This window comes from Anabrus simplex, chromosome 12, assembly GCF_040414725.1.
Source record: "Anabrus simplex isolate iqAnaSimp1 chromosome 12, ASM4041472v1, whole genome shotgun sequence".
Classification (NCBI taxonomy): domain Eukaryota; kingdom Metazoa; phylum Arthropoda; class Insecta; order Orthoptera; family Tettigoniidae; genus Anabrus; species Anabrus simplex.
The window spans coordinates 24080842-24096494 of NC_090276.1; the positions used below are offsets into that span (position 1 = coordinate 24080842).

Genomic DNA, 15653 nt, shown 5'->3' on the forward strand with positions numbered 1-15653 from the left:
ATTTCCATGACGTCTGCAGCAATCAGGTTAAATAAGAGCAGACTAAATGGGTCACCATTTGAATTGGTGGCTTCTACAATATTTCTTCCTTCCTCTTCCAGCATGCAGCTCCTTTTTTTCCTTTAGGAGTGCCTTGTATTCTCGTCTTAGGACGTTATAATCTTAAAGATGATCGTGTGTCCTAGACGATCTTACTCTGTGGAGAAGTGTAAGGACCTGTTTCTGTTTCTCATAGCAGGCAGTCTCAAACCATTGTTGCAGCGTTTTTGTCTTCAGGTTGAAAATTATCTGTGCGTCCTTGTTGGTTTGTTCAAGCTTTAACACAGCTATTTCAATCTTCCCTTCTGAATCTCTTCTAATACTACACTGAAAGATAAAGCAAACTCTTCAAGACATACTTCATTTTATCAATACTCTTTGCCCCGTTTCACTAATAATAATAATAATAATAATAATAATAATAATAATAATAATAATAATAATAATAATAATAATAATAATAATAATATTATTTGCTTTAGTCCCACTAACTACTTTTATGGTTTTCGGAGATGCTGAGGTGCCGGAATTTAGTCCCGCAGGAGTTCTTTTATGTCCCAGTAAATCTACTGACACAAGGCTGACATATTTGAGCACCTTCAAATACCACCGGCGGACTGAGCCAGGATTTTACCTGCCAAATTGGGGTCAGAAGGCCAGCGCCTCAACCGTCTGAGCCACTCAGTCCGGCGTTCTGTTTTACTTGGAGGTGAGGTATGTGCCTTTTACGGTTAATGGTAGGCGTTTCCTTAGGGGAATCATGTGTAAGTAGTCAAGTATCTTTATATCCACTGCCTTAATGGATGTACTTACAAATATCACATCTACTGTACTCATACCATTGTGTCAAATATAAGTTAGGAAGCTTGAGCTGTATGTACCTTGAGTGACTACAGCTATGTGTTTCTTTTAACTTCATATGTACTCCAGTTTTGTTTCCTTTCTATCATTTACGGCCTTCTAAAAGAAGAATAGTGACTCTTTCGAATTATGAATTTGATACAGCTTATAAACCTTCTCCAACTGATATTATTTAGTTTCCTTGCATTTAAAAGTAAAGAAACTAACAGATGGAAAATAGCAATCCTTTTACCTTTCTCTCCACAATGGCCAGAACAAGCCATCTCAAGGAGAACATAAGTAAACACAGTGGCAACTACAATAAAGCTCTAGAAAGAAGACGGGGATATCCGATTCCAAGAACACCTTTCCCTGCAACATACAAAGGCAAACATTTTACTGTAACCAGATTGAAAATAACATATTTTTTTTAAGATGAGGAACTTGGAACAAACACAATACAGATTTGATGACCCAAATACCTGAACAAGGTCATTTTTTCCCTTTCTTTAAAAAATAATATGTTAACTTTGGAAGTCTTCAAAATATATGATAAATATTTGTTCAGTTGTTTGCACTGTTGGCTTCTGGCATCTATATGTATTTGTATCAGGTTGACAATGCAATAACCATTAGAGTTAGAAACGAGTGAGTTCAATATCTTCACAACATTTACTTACTATACTGTAGTACTATAAATATCCTAATACAAATACTGAGCAGACTCTTGTACAGAAGAATCATAGTCAAACGTAAACTTCACCCTGCATTATCATCTTTCATAACAAAATATTTGTTGTCTTATATTTATATATTTATATTTATTCCACATATACATACCTTAATAAGAATCTTGTGTAATTTTATTATTTATTATTTTTATTATGTTAGGAAAGTGACAAGCAAAACACATCTGGTCACTTTCAAGGCACAGTCCCGAAATGGCATTGTAGAGAGAGTATAATTTAAGACCATAGCGGAGTACCAAGGCATAGGAGCTCAGAGAAGCGGTGACAGCGAGCAATTGCGAGCAGACGTAGTTGTCTCAAAGAAGTAGCATGGTTACGCCTATAGAAACCAAAACTAAACTGAAGTGACCGGCTATATTCATGTTCAGGACAAATAAATAAATAAATAAATAAATAACACTTCCTGCAACCGTTATTATTGTCGTATGGGCTGTCGCACCATCCTGTTGGAAATAGCCATACCTTTCTTTCTTTCTTTTTTTTTTCAGTCAGCTCAGCAAAGAATGGTTTGAGAATGCTGCGAATGGGTTCTCTGTATCCCAGATCCTATTGGTATGTGAAATGGCATATCCACACAAATGAAACCAGGCTTTATCACTCATTAAAAAGAAGTTCGGATCCACACTATCATCGTGGACATTATTCACTAAACAAAAATCCTATGACACTCAGCCCTGATGGGCCTTGGCCTACCAAGCATCCGCTGCTCAGCCTGAAGGCCTGCAGATCACGAGGTAACACATGGTCAGTGCGACGAATCATCTTGGTCGCTATGCTTGTTTTCTAGACCGGAGTCGCCATCTCACCGTCAGACAGCTCCTCAACTGTAATCATGTAGACTGAGTGGACCTCGAATCAACCCTCAGGACCAGGCAAAAATCCTTGACCTGGCTGAGAATCAAATCGGGGCCTCCAGGTGAGAGGCAGGCAGGCTACACCTAGATCGTGGGGCCGGACACTATTCATTAGCCAATTGCAAAATCTTACTCTTGCAATGAAATACGTAGGCTGTATGTTATGGATTGAATGAGAAGATCATAAATGTAACAATTTTGATGCATTACGTGCTGACAAATGTGAAATACCAGCTTCCTGAACTACTCTCCAGAGCACCTTATGTGGACTGACTTGCGGTCTTGCCTGTATATGTTCTAACCTCTCCTGTGTGAGAACTGTTCTCCTGTACAGATTTTCTTATTAGTTACGGAACCAATACTACGCCACTTGTGAAGGAGATGTTGCACGTAAAGTTTGATGGTGCTATAGAGCCAAAAAAACTGTCTACGAAATTTCTGAAGGCATTTCTTAACTGGTTTCTTCTTCTTCTTGTGCAAGTAACAAAAAACACCCCATGGCGCAACAGCTCCGAAGGGCCATGGCCTACCAAGCGATTGCGCCAGTGGAGTCCGTCGTCTTCATTATCCGTGTGGGCGTCGAGGTCTTCTTGGTCCTCCTTGTCCGAGTGTTTGGAAGGCGAAGGCTGACGGCGCTGTGGAGGCTGAGGTTCCTGTAGCCGTTGTTCCAAGCGTTGGACTGTTGCGATGAGGGCGTGCCAATCAATATTGGCTGGGGGGTTCGCTGGTTTCTGTGCATCGCCCTCGTTATCCGCCATCTCGGTAGCAGTCAGATCAGTCCTTGGAGTCTGGCGGATTGGTGCAGGGGTGCCTGCACTCAGGCTAGATGAGGTGAAGTCGTTTTGGTATTCTTCTTGCCGGTTGTAGTAGACTTAGTTTCACGAAAGTACTGATTTACTGGCTGTTGTCTCGACATCGCAATATACGAAGGCTTCCCTCTTCCAGCCACCGGCAGACAGCCCAAAGGCCTGCAGATTACGAGGTGTTGTGTGGTTGGCACAACAAATCCTCACGACCGATATCCTGGCTTTCTAGACCGGGGTTGCCATCTGTCCGTCAGATAGCTCCTCAATTGTAATCACGTAGACCGAGTGGACTTCAGTCTTGCAAAATCTTATTCTTGCAATGAAATCTGTAGGTTGTATGTTATGGGCTGAATGAGTAAGATCGTAAATGTAACAATTTTGTTGCATTATGTAAAAAATCCAGATCAAGGTAAAAATCCCTGGCCTGACCGGGAATCGAACATGGGGCCTCCGAGTAAGAGGCACGCACATTACCCCTACAGCATAGGGCTGGCTTGTGCAAATAATACTCGGCCAAAAATATTCTCTGTGCTGTAGAGTACTTAACCATTGTGATGATAACCTCACAACACACCTTAAAACTCCAATAGCTACAAGCGAAATGCTACGTCAGCTGTCAAGACTTCTTATCACGCCAAGTTTGACAAGTCATATGGCACTTGCTTGTGGATTCCCACGGCCCATTAGCAAAAGTGTGAGTCTTAAACTATACTCCCTATACAAACTCAAATAGATTATATCTTGTGGCGTGTACTTACATATCTTGTGGATTGCAATGTGATCCGAGGAGAGCTATTCACATCGCAATATGGACATTTACTAGGTGAAATGAGATTTCAGGAACCTCTTTCAAAGGAACTAATTGCAAAGATCAAATGGTTTGCACTGAATGATGAATTCTATTATTTTAAAATATTTTTTGTTCCAATATTTCAGAATATTTTAAAACAGCGCAATAATTGTGGTTATCGAAACTCTGAATATTCTCCATCTGATTAACTATTAATTTGTTGATTATGTCCCTTAAGATTTTATTAATTTAATAAATTCCTTATTTATTCAAATTTCTTCATTGTAAATTCTTTCAAATTATTTATTGGGTTTGAAATACCTTAAGACTATCTCTCTCCTTGTTTAAGGTATGTTTGATGTTATATTTTCCTGAAGAATTTGAGATTTTAACTGTACCTAAGTTTGTAACTTCATTAAATGTATGTTAAATTTATGTGTTGTTCTCATTTAATTTTGAGAAGAAGGTATGCCTTTTTATTTTGTCCTGGCCTCTTTAAATTGTTTGAGGGATAGGTTTCTTTTACCTTCCATTCTTTAAGTGGTTTCTCTGCCTTGGTACCTGATCCAAGGTAAGTCACTGCACAATTTATTCTGGTTATTGACGTTTACTTGCAGTGGTGATTTTGCTTCCTATATTTTCTTTGGTACTGTTCCCCCCAAAATTCAAATTAAACTACTAACTACTTCCTGCACCAATAGTGGGAAGAGCGTGACCCTATGGTGCGGGGATGCCAGAATTTGTCAAGAGAACATCGAAATTATTGCAAAATTAAATTGATATTCCTTATGTTAAAGATATGGAAGCATGTACTGACAAACTGGATTCAAGATCTGTTGACCTATATACAGTAGATTTACAAGAGAATTTTTTGAAAATTAATTTGCTTTACGTTGCACCGACACAGATAGGTCTTATGGTGACAATAGTAAAGGAAAGGGCTAGAAGTAGGAAGGAAGCGGCCGTGGCCTTAATTAAGGTACAGCTCACAGCTCCAGCATTTGCCTGGTGTGAAAATGGGAAATCACAGAAAACCATATTCAGGGCTGCAGAACACTAACCACACGGCCAACTCGCTCAGTAAAAAGAAAATTATCCACTGATGCAATTCAGGCTGTCCCGATCACAACAGAAAAAACACAGGAGAGAAAAAAAAGTTCCCCACAGTGTTCGTTGATCTGGAAAAGACTGATGAGTGTGTTCCAAGAAAGTTGGTTTGGAAAGCACTGAGAAGCCAAAAGGTTCCTGAGCGGCTGGTAAATGCCATCAAAATTACCTGTGCCACTTCTATAGCAAGGACCAAGAGCATCGCTGGAGTATTTGATACTTTCATTATGAATGTAGGAGTTCAACAGACCCTGTGCTCAGCCCATGGTCATTTAATTTGGTCATCCAATATCCGACTCAGCCTGATTCCTGGGGGCTTAATAATAATGGGCCACCCTCTCTCCAGGGGTCTTAAATTTGGAGGGGCCCAGTTCAGGGTAATGAATGAAAACCTCAATGGAGAAGGCAGTCTTTTGGTACAGTGCATATGGTGGAAGAGGCAGCCCTGTATGTACTCGGATACACGAGTAAAAGTTTCCTCATCATCAGCGAAGGCGGACTTCATTATGGCAGAGCTTATCAAGGAGGCAGTCCGCTGTCCTGAGTTAAGTGGTCATTTCCTAAAGGAGAACAGCGGCTCCAACAGTACCACGTAGTGGTGTGCGATGATGGACTTCATTAGCAGCGTTATAGTGGGCGTGGGAAGTGCAGCTGTAGCAGCCTCCATCGTTCCAACACCGCGACGTAGAAAGGAAACGGAAGTCCTACATTCAATATGGTTACAGTTACAGGTACTAAAGAATGACCCTCAGTCTCCGGGACACCCCTTAAATGGGGATAGGGTCCTAGGAATCTCCCACCCCCTGAAGACAATTAGTGTTAAGCTTCATATTTGCAATAACTCTTGAGTTTATAAGCTATAAATTTAATTTCTGTTCTGTATTGAAGTGCAATTATAAGAAATAAATTTCAATACAATATATCAAGTAAATAATGTTACATCAGTCTTGGGACTAGTTTCAGCCACTTAGTGGCCATCCTCAGCTAAAATAAAATTAAACAGATTACGTGATAACTAAAACATATGTATACAAGACAGCATGTCTCTGTGTGTTCCACATCAAACATTAAACATACTGTACATTTCACTATAGAGATTTACTTCATTGCCTGAAGTTCTAACTCTACTTAGAGACATCATATTATGACAAGAAAATCACAACCATATTTTTGTTTTATTTTATATGTATTTTAATGTTATAATTATTCCTGCAACATTGTGCTTCATCAACTCTAATTCTCCAAGTTCTATTTTCTAGAAAATTAGCCAGCCATTCATCCACTCTTTTGTTCAGTCCAGTAGCTTTCATTTTCATCAGCAGTCTTCCATGATATACCCTATCAAAAGTCTTGGATAGGTCAATAATGATGCAGTCGATTTGGTACCTGAATTTAAAATATCTGCTATAGGCCTACCTTCAAGTTGATCCTCGCTGGAATAACCTCAATAACCTTGTTTCCTTATTCTTTCTCTCTATGCCATAAATACAGTTGACCTCAGCTGCACCCTTCTGTTCTGGGTTGGCAAAAAAAAGGAGAGAGTGGTCTCTTCACTAGTGTACCAGCTCTTTCAGAATATTTTGTTTCTTGAGAAGTTATTCGCAAGATCTCCTTGTAGCTCTTTACCAGCTAGTGGTTTATTCAGCTCCAGCTCTCATGGTTATCATTTCTATGTTGGACACGACCACCATTTTAGCTGGTCAGTATCAATTTTCTCAACTATATGAGTGATGCATGTTGACCCTCATACATGTTTGTTCACGCCCATTGACCAATGCAGAATCTGCATTCCAGCATCATGCCTTTGTGTATTGTGTCTGGCAAACCTTGCCCACGTCTTGGCACTGTACGTCATTGTGGTTATTATATATTATATTTGCCTTTATTTGTAGTGGCGAAGGTAGGACTCGTGGTCCTCTCTTACACTTAACCACACTTCATTAACATTGTACATCTGAGAGCAATATTCATAATATTATCTTAAAACTACCATTACAAACTATGAAATAAAATAACAAACTCTATAAATATTCTTAGTCATGTCTTAAAACTATCGTTACAAATTAAAAGTTGAATGACACAAAATACCATAAGCACAGTAAACGTACATTCATACACACATTCACTCTACCAGATTCATTCAGCCTGGCGGCACACATCGAGGAGATACTCACGGCAAGACAACTTGAAGTAATTTAAGGATTTTATGGCTCTAATGTTGTGGGGGAGAGAATTCCATATTCTAGCTCCATTTGCAACAAAGGAACGGCTAAATGCTGCTGACCTGCTGAGAGGGATAGCAAGTGTACTGCCGGAGCGTGTGTTATGCTGGTGGAAAGAGGATAGGAAATTGAGTTGTGAAGATAAGTAGTATGGGATATTCTCTTTTAATACTCGAAAGATTAATACTGCCAAGTGGAGGTTTCTATATTGTTCAAATTTTAGAAGGGAAAGTTGTCGATAATAAGGGGTAACATGAACATCATAGCGTAAGGAAAATATAAATCTAATACATGAGTTCATAGCACGTTGTAATTGGTTTAGTTGTTCTCTCGTGGCATCAATTAGTACTACGTCACAGTAGGAAAATATAGGGAGGATAAGAGTATTTATAAGCCTAATTCTCATGTTTAGTGGCAGCATATTTTGATGATATTTTAGAGGATGAAGTGACGCATACACTTTTCTACAGATATTTGTAATGTGCTCTCCCCAATTAAGATTCTTGTTTATAATTACACCAAGATTTCTCACCGAGTTTTCGTACGGAATAATTTTACCAGATAAAGTTCGTGGAGGAATGTTTTTGTTTTTTGCCGCACTGATTTGTTTCGTCTGCCCAACAATAATAGCTTTAGATTTTGATGGATTAATTAAAATACAGTTTTCATGAGCGTATGCACAGATATTATTTAAGTCAGAGTTCATACAACCTATTGCTTGATTGATGTCTGAAATTTTGGAATGATAATAGATCTGTAGATCGTCAGCATACAAGTGGTATTTACAGTGTCTTAGCCGTGTCGATATATCGTTAATATAGATAACAAAGAGAAGTGGTCCAAGTACAGAGCCTTGTGGTACTCCTGAGTGGTTCTGTAAATGTTTACAATATAGTGATTATTTTAATCCACCTATTCAATACAAATTGGTTTTGTGTTGCTAGTTCATAATACTCCAACAACGAATTTACAGGGACATGTTTCGCTTTGTTTACAAGCATCTTCAGCCTACATAATTGTCTCAAGGTTAAGCCTTGTTATATTTGGATTGTTTTTACAAATCTTTTGCCTGAGTATAAATCCATGTTTAGTAATAATATGTAAAAAAACATAGGAATTATGTACACATTAAAAGTATGACAATATGAATTACAATGTTGAATTGAAGTAACCCTTCATGTAAAATTGTGGTTCTGACTGCTGACTTATAGATCTTTCCTTTTAGTTGAATCAGCATTCTTTTGTCACACCATATGCTGGACACAGACTTCCACTTCATCTACCACATGTTGATTTGGTGTTTCATGTCTGTATCTGCTGTTGCTTGGATGTTTATCACAGAACCCAGGTATTTCTAATTCATCAACCATTCTCAGGGGCTCACTAGCAAGAAAAATTGTACTTTTTGGGTCAGTTTGCAATTATATTTTACAATTTGTTTTACGTTGCATCGACACAGATAGGTCCTATGGCGATGATGGGATAGGAAAGGTCAAGTGGAAAGGAAGCAGCCGTGACCTTAAATAAGGTACAGCCCCAGCATTTGCCTGGTATGAAAAATGGGAAACCACAGAAAACCATCTTCAGGGCTGCCAACAGAGGAGTTCGAACCCACTATCTCCCGGATGCAAGCTCACAGCTGCGCGCCCCTAACCGCATGGCCAACATGCCCGGTAGTTTGCAAATAATTAGCAAGGTCTACAAATACATGCTCAGTTATCATCCTGTTAACTAGTCCATTGGTTTCAAGTGCTGTCTCCATCTTTCTAAAACTTCCTTCGCTTGATCTTTCCTTTCACAAGTCAGGGTCTAGCTGTCTACATATAAAATGCTCCTCGGAAGATCTTTTATCAGATATGCAGTCTACTGACATCGTCTTCCTACGAAGGTTGGCTATCAGATTGATTATGATTACTTGCAATACAGCAGCTCGAAAGATTTCAGCAGAAGTTCGTCCATACCAGCAGTGCAAGTCTTTAAGCCAAGAATTTCTCCGCTTTCCCTCAGATCGTTGTCCTTCAATTTTCCCCTCAATGATGAGCTGGAGAAGTTCATATCGTTCACCTCTCATGATGTGCTCGATGTACCTGAGCTGACGGTTGTTAGAAATACCTTTTTTCTTATCTGACAAGTCGACGACTTCCACATTGGTATTTCTTTCTACCCAGGATATTTGAAGCATTCTCCTGTACAAATACATTTCAAAAGCTTCAATCTGCCTTTCCAGCGAACGGCTGAGTATTGAGCCTTCAAAATCACACAGAAGGACATGGAAAACATAGATCGCAACACCTGAACTCGGAGCTAAGGGTTGAGATCTCTGCTGGTGAATGGGAGCCTCATATTCTTGAAAAAAAAATTGGGTTCCCTGATCCTGGATAAGATTTAATTCTTGGGATCGCAAAACCCATTCACTATAATCCCAAGATATTTCAAGGATGAAATTTGCCGAACAATTATTGTGTTGTTGCTGTGCAGGAAGGCCTACTTAGATGTTTCCAAAAATATAATCAACTTGGTCTTGCCAAAATTCACAAACAGAACAAGTGATGCACCGACCCTTACAATGTTATTAATAATCATCATCATTTCTTTGCTCCAGCAAGCCAGGTGCGGTTGTGTACGAGCCTCCTCCAGTTTGTCCTGCCTATCCACAGACGTTCATATGTGCGATGCCAGTTTAGATTTCTAATTTCAAGGTCTTTGAAAATCTGCTTCTCCCTAACGTCATTCTCTTCCCAGGAACTGTGGGGATTCATCCTTTTCATGTGACCTTACCATTGCAATCTCTTCACTTCTAGGATCTCCAGCAAGCTTCTTTCCAATCCAAGCTGCTGTCGAATATCCACATTCCTTATTTTTATCCATTTTTGTTTTCAGTAGACAAGAATAGAGGAACTTCATTTCTGTTGCCTGAAAATGACACTTTTTTGATCCAGTAAGTGTTGTTGCTTCCAGACCATACATCAATATAGGTACCAGATATATTTTGTACAAGCTGATATTGGAAACTAATGGAAATGTTTTATCCAAAGTATTTGACATACAGCGTGATAGAACTTGGTAGCTTTCTGTATTCTGTTGCTATCTCCTGATACAGTGAAACCTCGTTAGTGCGTTCCTCATTAACACATTTTTCTGCTTAGCACGCCATAAATTCAAAGTCCCGATTCTCATCGTATTAAATCTACACAAAAATACTTCACTCATCGCGTCACGAATTTTCACTATTAACACTTTTATGATCAAATGTTTCCTAGCCCTGAAAATGTTATTTGTCACCCCTTGCGAAACAAACGTGATTTCCAACTCCGTCGCCACTGTTGTGCGATTACAGAAAAAGGCTGATATTGGAAACTAGCGGAAATGTTTCATCCGAAAGCATAACTTCACAAGATAAGTTGCACGTTCGGGGAGCAAACCATTAGCCTCAGAAATATTCAGTTTTGCTTGCCAGTTAGCAGCAAGATTGCAAAATAACACAGCGAGTCTATTTGTGCTTGTATTTTGCATTCCATTCAGAAGTTAGAAATTTATTTTGTGTTGAGTGGTACAGTGAATTTTTGTCACATGATATATTTGGATTACAAACATGATAATGTGAAACTGACTAGTGTGGTGCATATTTGTCTTATGATAGCCTAGTTATTGACACGGAAAAAGTTGTGAAATTCCTTACTAATGAAGACAAAATTAAAAACTTTCAGAATCTTTAAGCGTGCAGAGGTCGTGAATGTTGAACTCGCACCTTCGAGTTTCGAGTCAATCATTCGACTTCAAAGTTTTTCAACAGAATCTTTAAGCGTGCAGAGGTCGTGAATGTTGAACTCGCACCTTCGAGTTTCGAGTCAATCATTCGACTTCAAAGTTTTTCAAAAGGGTGGTCAAAGTCATTCCTCCTGATTCCTTCCGGTCGTACAAGGTTAAGTGTACCCTCCAATTCTTTGTCTAAGAGTGTGACCAGAAAATAATGTTTAATAACCCACTGCTCTGAAATAAAAGGCTTCTGCTAACATTTGTTTTAGAAAGAGTGTGACCTTGAATATTTTTATTGGGCCCCGTGCGTATGTTTTCATAGTTGTTATTTGGTGTTTTTCACACCTTTTAGTGCACTTGTTATTCTATAAACGCCAGCAGAAAAGGACTTTGTCTTTGGATCAGGTATGTAGACGACACCTTTGTCATAATAGATAGCCAAAAAAAGATAGTGAAAAATCCTGAATTTGTTAAATAATATTGACCCAAATACAAAATTCACAAAAGAAGACAAAACCAACAACTCAATAAACTTCCTGGATATTAATGTAACACGAATAGGAGATAGGTTCGAATTTCAAATATTTAGAAAACCATCATATGCTCCTCTAACGATAAAAAAATGATTCACTCCACCCAAAATCTATAAACAGGCGGCTTTTTTCAGTTTGATTTATAGAGCTTTTAAAATCCCCCTTTCAGATAGTAACTTAAAAAAGGAGCTAAATTTATAAAAGATCTGGCCTCAATTAATGGATTCAAAATGAATATGATCAACTGGATCATCAATAAAGTAAAACAAAAGTTAGCAACTAATCTTACTCCCGAAAAAACTACGAAGTCCAAATTCGCAACATTTTTCATTCACCAATCCAGCCATTTTTCAAATAACTATTCCTATAAAAAAAAAACGAGATGTTAATATTGCATTCAAGACACAAAATACAAACAGAAACATTTTTTACAACCACAATAGTGTAAATTCTGACAATAACCCTTATTAAAGTTCTGGCATCTACAGTATAGATTAACATGTGTACAGTGTAAATGTTCATATGTTTGCCAAAGTGGACATAGCTTTCTCATAAGATACTTATAACACGTTAATGCTACAAAACACAACAAACGTTCTGCAATGAGTGCTCACATGAGAGAGTCAGACCACCATTTTACAATTATAGAGAAAGACCTAAAAATTATCAAGAAGATAGAAAAGAGAAAATTAATGACCGAATTAGGAAAAAAAAAAAAAAAAAATCCATTTAGACCAGCATTTCAATAAAGAAAATAATTTAAATGACGAAATCGAAATAAGAAATCTTTTACACGAACAATTACCTAAACTTTTAAAAATGCTTAATCTAGAAAAATGTAGCTTTGCCAAAGTTTTCATTCCCAAAACAACTAATAATCACGGAACATTAAAGAACACAACCCCTCCCTGCGCCCCTACTAAACATTACCCTTCCAAAACCACACCTACTAACATTTCTCCTTCTAACCCTACTCCCTCCCCTCAACTCCCACCACCTCACTCTTACAACACAAGGACTAAACATGGAACAACAGGCAGTCACCACATAACCTCGGATAACACAAAACTGACAAACAGCAATTGGAGGGGTGGGTGAAGTTTCTAGAAGCACATACTCAACTAGCAACACAACTTCTGATTACTTACAAGATTCCTTTTCTTGTTACAAACATACAACAAGATAAACTACTTAACAACTTTTAACTACGATCATCAATTTACGTCCCTCTCAATCATGCCTTATTAATTCCATTATTTCAACGTACGGTCACTGACGTCAACAAGAGCGGATTATTCAACAGCATTCACCGAGGTTAAATGACAAGCATTTAAATTTCATGAAGACCAACATTCATCCTGTAACAAGTTCAATTATCAAATTGACGAGATCTTTGATTCTTTATAGACTCTTATCCTCAAGGGGTTGAAAACTTTTTGACAAGATCTCAATGCAAAGAAATTTTCAAATTTAGCTCTTAAGATTGAATTTCACGTCTTTCTAAGATTTTAAACATGAATATTTTAGAACTCATTCTTCCACAATTTTAATGTATCTCTCCTATTAAGCCCATGTTATTCAGGGATAGCACCAAAGATTCTGTATTTTATGACATTCTAGTAGAGTAAGTTTAAGTTTGTGAAAAATGGTTTTATAGTTCTTAAGTCATTACTTACGAACATAACCATTCTTCGAGATTCAGATTTGGCTGATGATGATCTCTAAGGAAGCGAAACATGTCCCACATATAACTTTTTAATTAATGAAATTGATTAATTAAATGCAACAACATTATAATGTATTGAGCAGGTGGATTATAATAAAACGTAGTTATTGTAAATAACAGATTTCAATACGGATTAAAACATGAGATCAGTCACTTGCAATAACCTAACCATATCATAAGCAAAGCAAATATTATTAATGACTTTGCCATTGATTCTGATGCCTAGGCTAACATCCTCGACAGTTTGTTGGAGGTGATGGTAATGATAAAGAGTTTTAATATGACTTTGTCAACCAACATCAAACTCCAGTGAGGCCGTTCCTTCCATCGCGGTTAATAGTGAGACCTTGCACAATACTGAACACTTCCCTTACTTTGACAGTCAGCCATTAACAAATGCAAACATAGATGATGAAATACAGTATAGCCTCAAATGAGCTAGTGCGGCCTTTGGTGCTCAGGATGACTTAGACAATCATGACCTCAGCATCTAGACCAAGCTATACGTTTACACACCTTGATAATACAAACATTTATTTATGGATACAAGTTTTGGACTAAATAATAATAATTATCGTATGGCCTCAGCTACCGTGTGCAGACATTTCAATTTGACGCCATCTGGCTGTCTGCTCGTCAATTTCGACGTTCCGTTTTACTCTAGGCCCACTAAATGGCAGACTGAAACCAAAATATCTGGAAAAATCCAATATGTGTTGTAACTTCGAAGAACACTCAGAGTGAAATGCCATGATTGTTTTAAAGTCCCAGTAAACTCATGAAAATATTTTTATTTTTTTTTTGTTTTTAATTAATTAAGTTAGATTTTGTGTAGAAGAGTGGAATGCCGAAATCAGAACTTTAAAATCTCCCATTAGCTTGCGAGATGTGAAGATCCTCAGGTTTAGATAGGGGACAGTGTGACGTCACTGTTGCCTTACAACAGGATAATAAATAATAATAATAATATAATAAATTAGCCACATACAATAACCTAGTTCACCGAGCCTTCAGCATACGTATGTCCAAGAAAGATCTAAAGAACGAACTTAACACAATCCGCGGAATGGCAAAATTCAACGGCTTCAGCGATCATTTTATAGAAAGGATAATCAATAAACACAAACATCGCCCTAAAACTACCCTCAAAAAAGAAATAACTAAACCTCTAACATTTTCCACCTTCACGTTCAACAATGATATCTACAAGTTAACCAATATCTTCAAGAAACAAGGCGTTAAAATAGCCTTCAAAACCAACAATAAGAACACGAACGTTTTACACAATACTTCACACATCAACAAGACCAGCAGTTTTTTTTAAATCAGGAGTTTATAGGATCAAATGCAACACCTGTGAAAAATCCTACATTGGATAAACCGGAAGAAACTTCAATACCAGATACCACGAACACACTAACGCAATAAAATACAACAGGTTTTCAGCCATCGGCCAACACATGCAAGATTATAACCATAATTTCACCAATATCGAGCATACACCTAGACCAATACTTCCAACGCCAGTCACAATCTCAATGAAATCTCAGAGAAACCCAACATACTCTACGATCTATTCATCACTTTCCTCAGAAACAATAATGCAGCCAACCAAAACTCAATCTTAAGTCTAATCAAAGGTACTTTTCCAAGATAATTACCCTTTCTCCCGCACCCTTCAGCCCTGCCTTAAGGTTCCCCCCCTCCCACCCCCATCGCCCCGAGCCACCCCCACTCTTCCTAACCCTCCTCCTAACCTGCATACGCCTGCCCTCCTCTCTGCCCACATTTCTCTTCCCGCCACCAGTCGCACACCATCAGCTAAACTACACACACCGCAGTGCGAGGTAAGCGTCCTTTCACTTTATGTTAACCTTTTTCCTATCTCCGTGTTTTTTGTTTTTTACCGGCTTTCTCCTTTTTAACAGGTCCAATTTGGTTTCCGCTAAGTACTGAGAATTAATATATCCATGCGCAGTATCCACCTTCTTCTTAACCAGAAATTCAAAAATACCTTCATGTCCAACAATCAACAATGCTGCCGGTCAACACAGCTTTAATACACCAAATGCCTAATTTCTCTGTTTAAGCTGATCCGTGTCAAGCCGACTCGGCATTAAAAGAGTATCACTTTCTACTCTCCAGACTTTGTACATACTTGTATATATGTTTATATGTGTTATTTTACATTGTATTCTTTAGTATGAGGACACCGATATCCATGAGTTTAT

The 15653-nt window shown here is 38.1% G+C and overlaps 1 protein-coding gene across 1 annotated transcript in view; it reads right to left on the reverse strand.

The window, feature by feature from the left end:
• Positions 1 to 567: 567 nt before the first annotated feature.
• Positions 568 to 15653, reverse strand: part of LOC136884110 (uncharacterized) — a 43815-nt gene continuing 28729 nt past the window's right edge. The window contains exon 6 of the mRNA XM_067156149.2: positions 568 to 1251. The gene's annotated coding sequence lies outside the window, so the exon portion shown is untranslated. The remainder of the gene's footprint in view (positions 1252 to 15653) is intronic.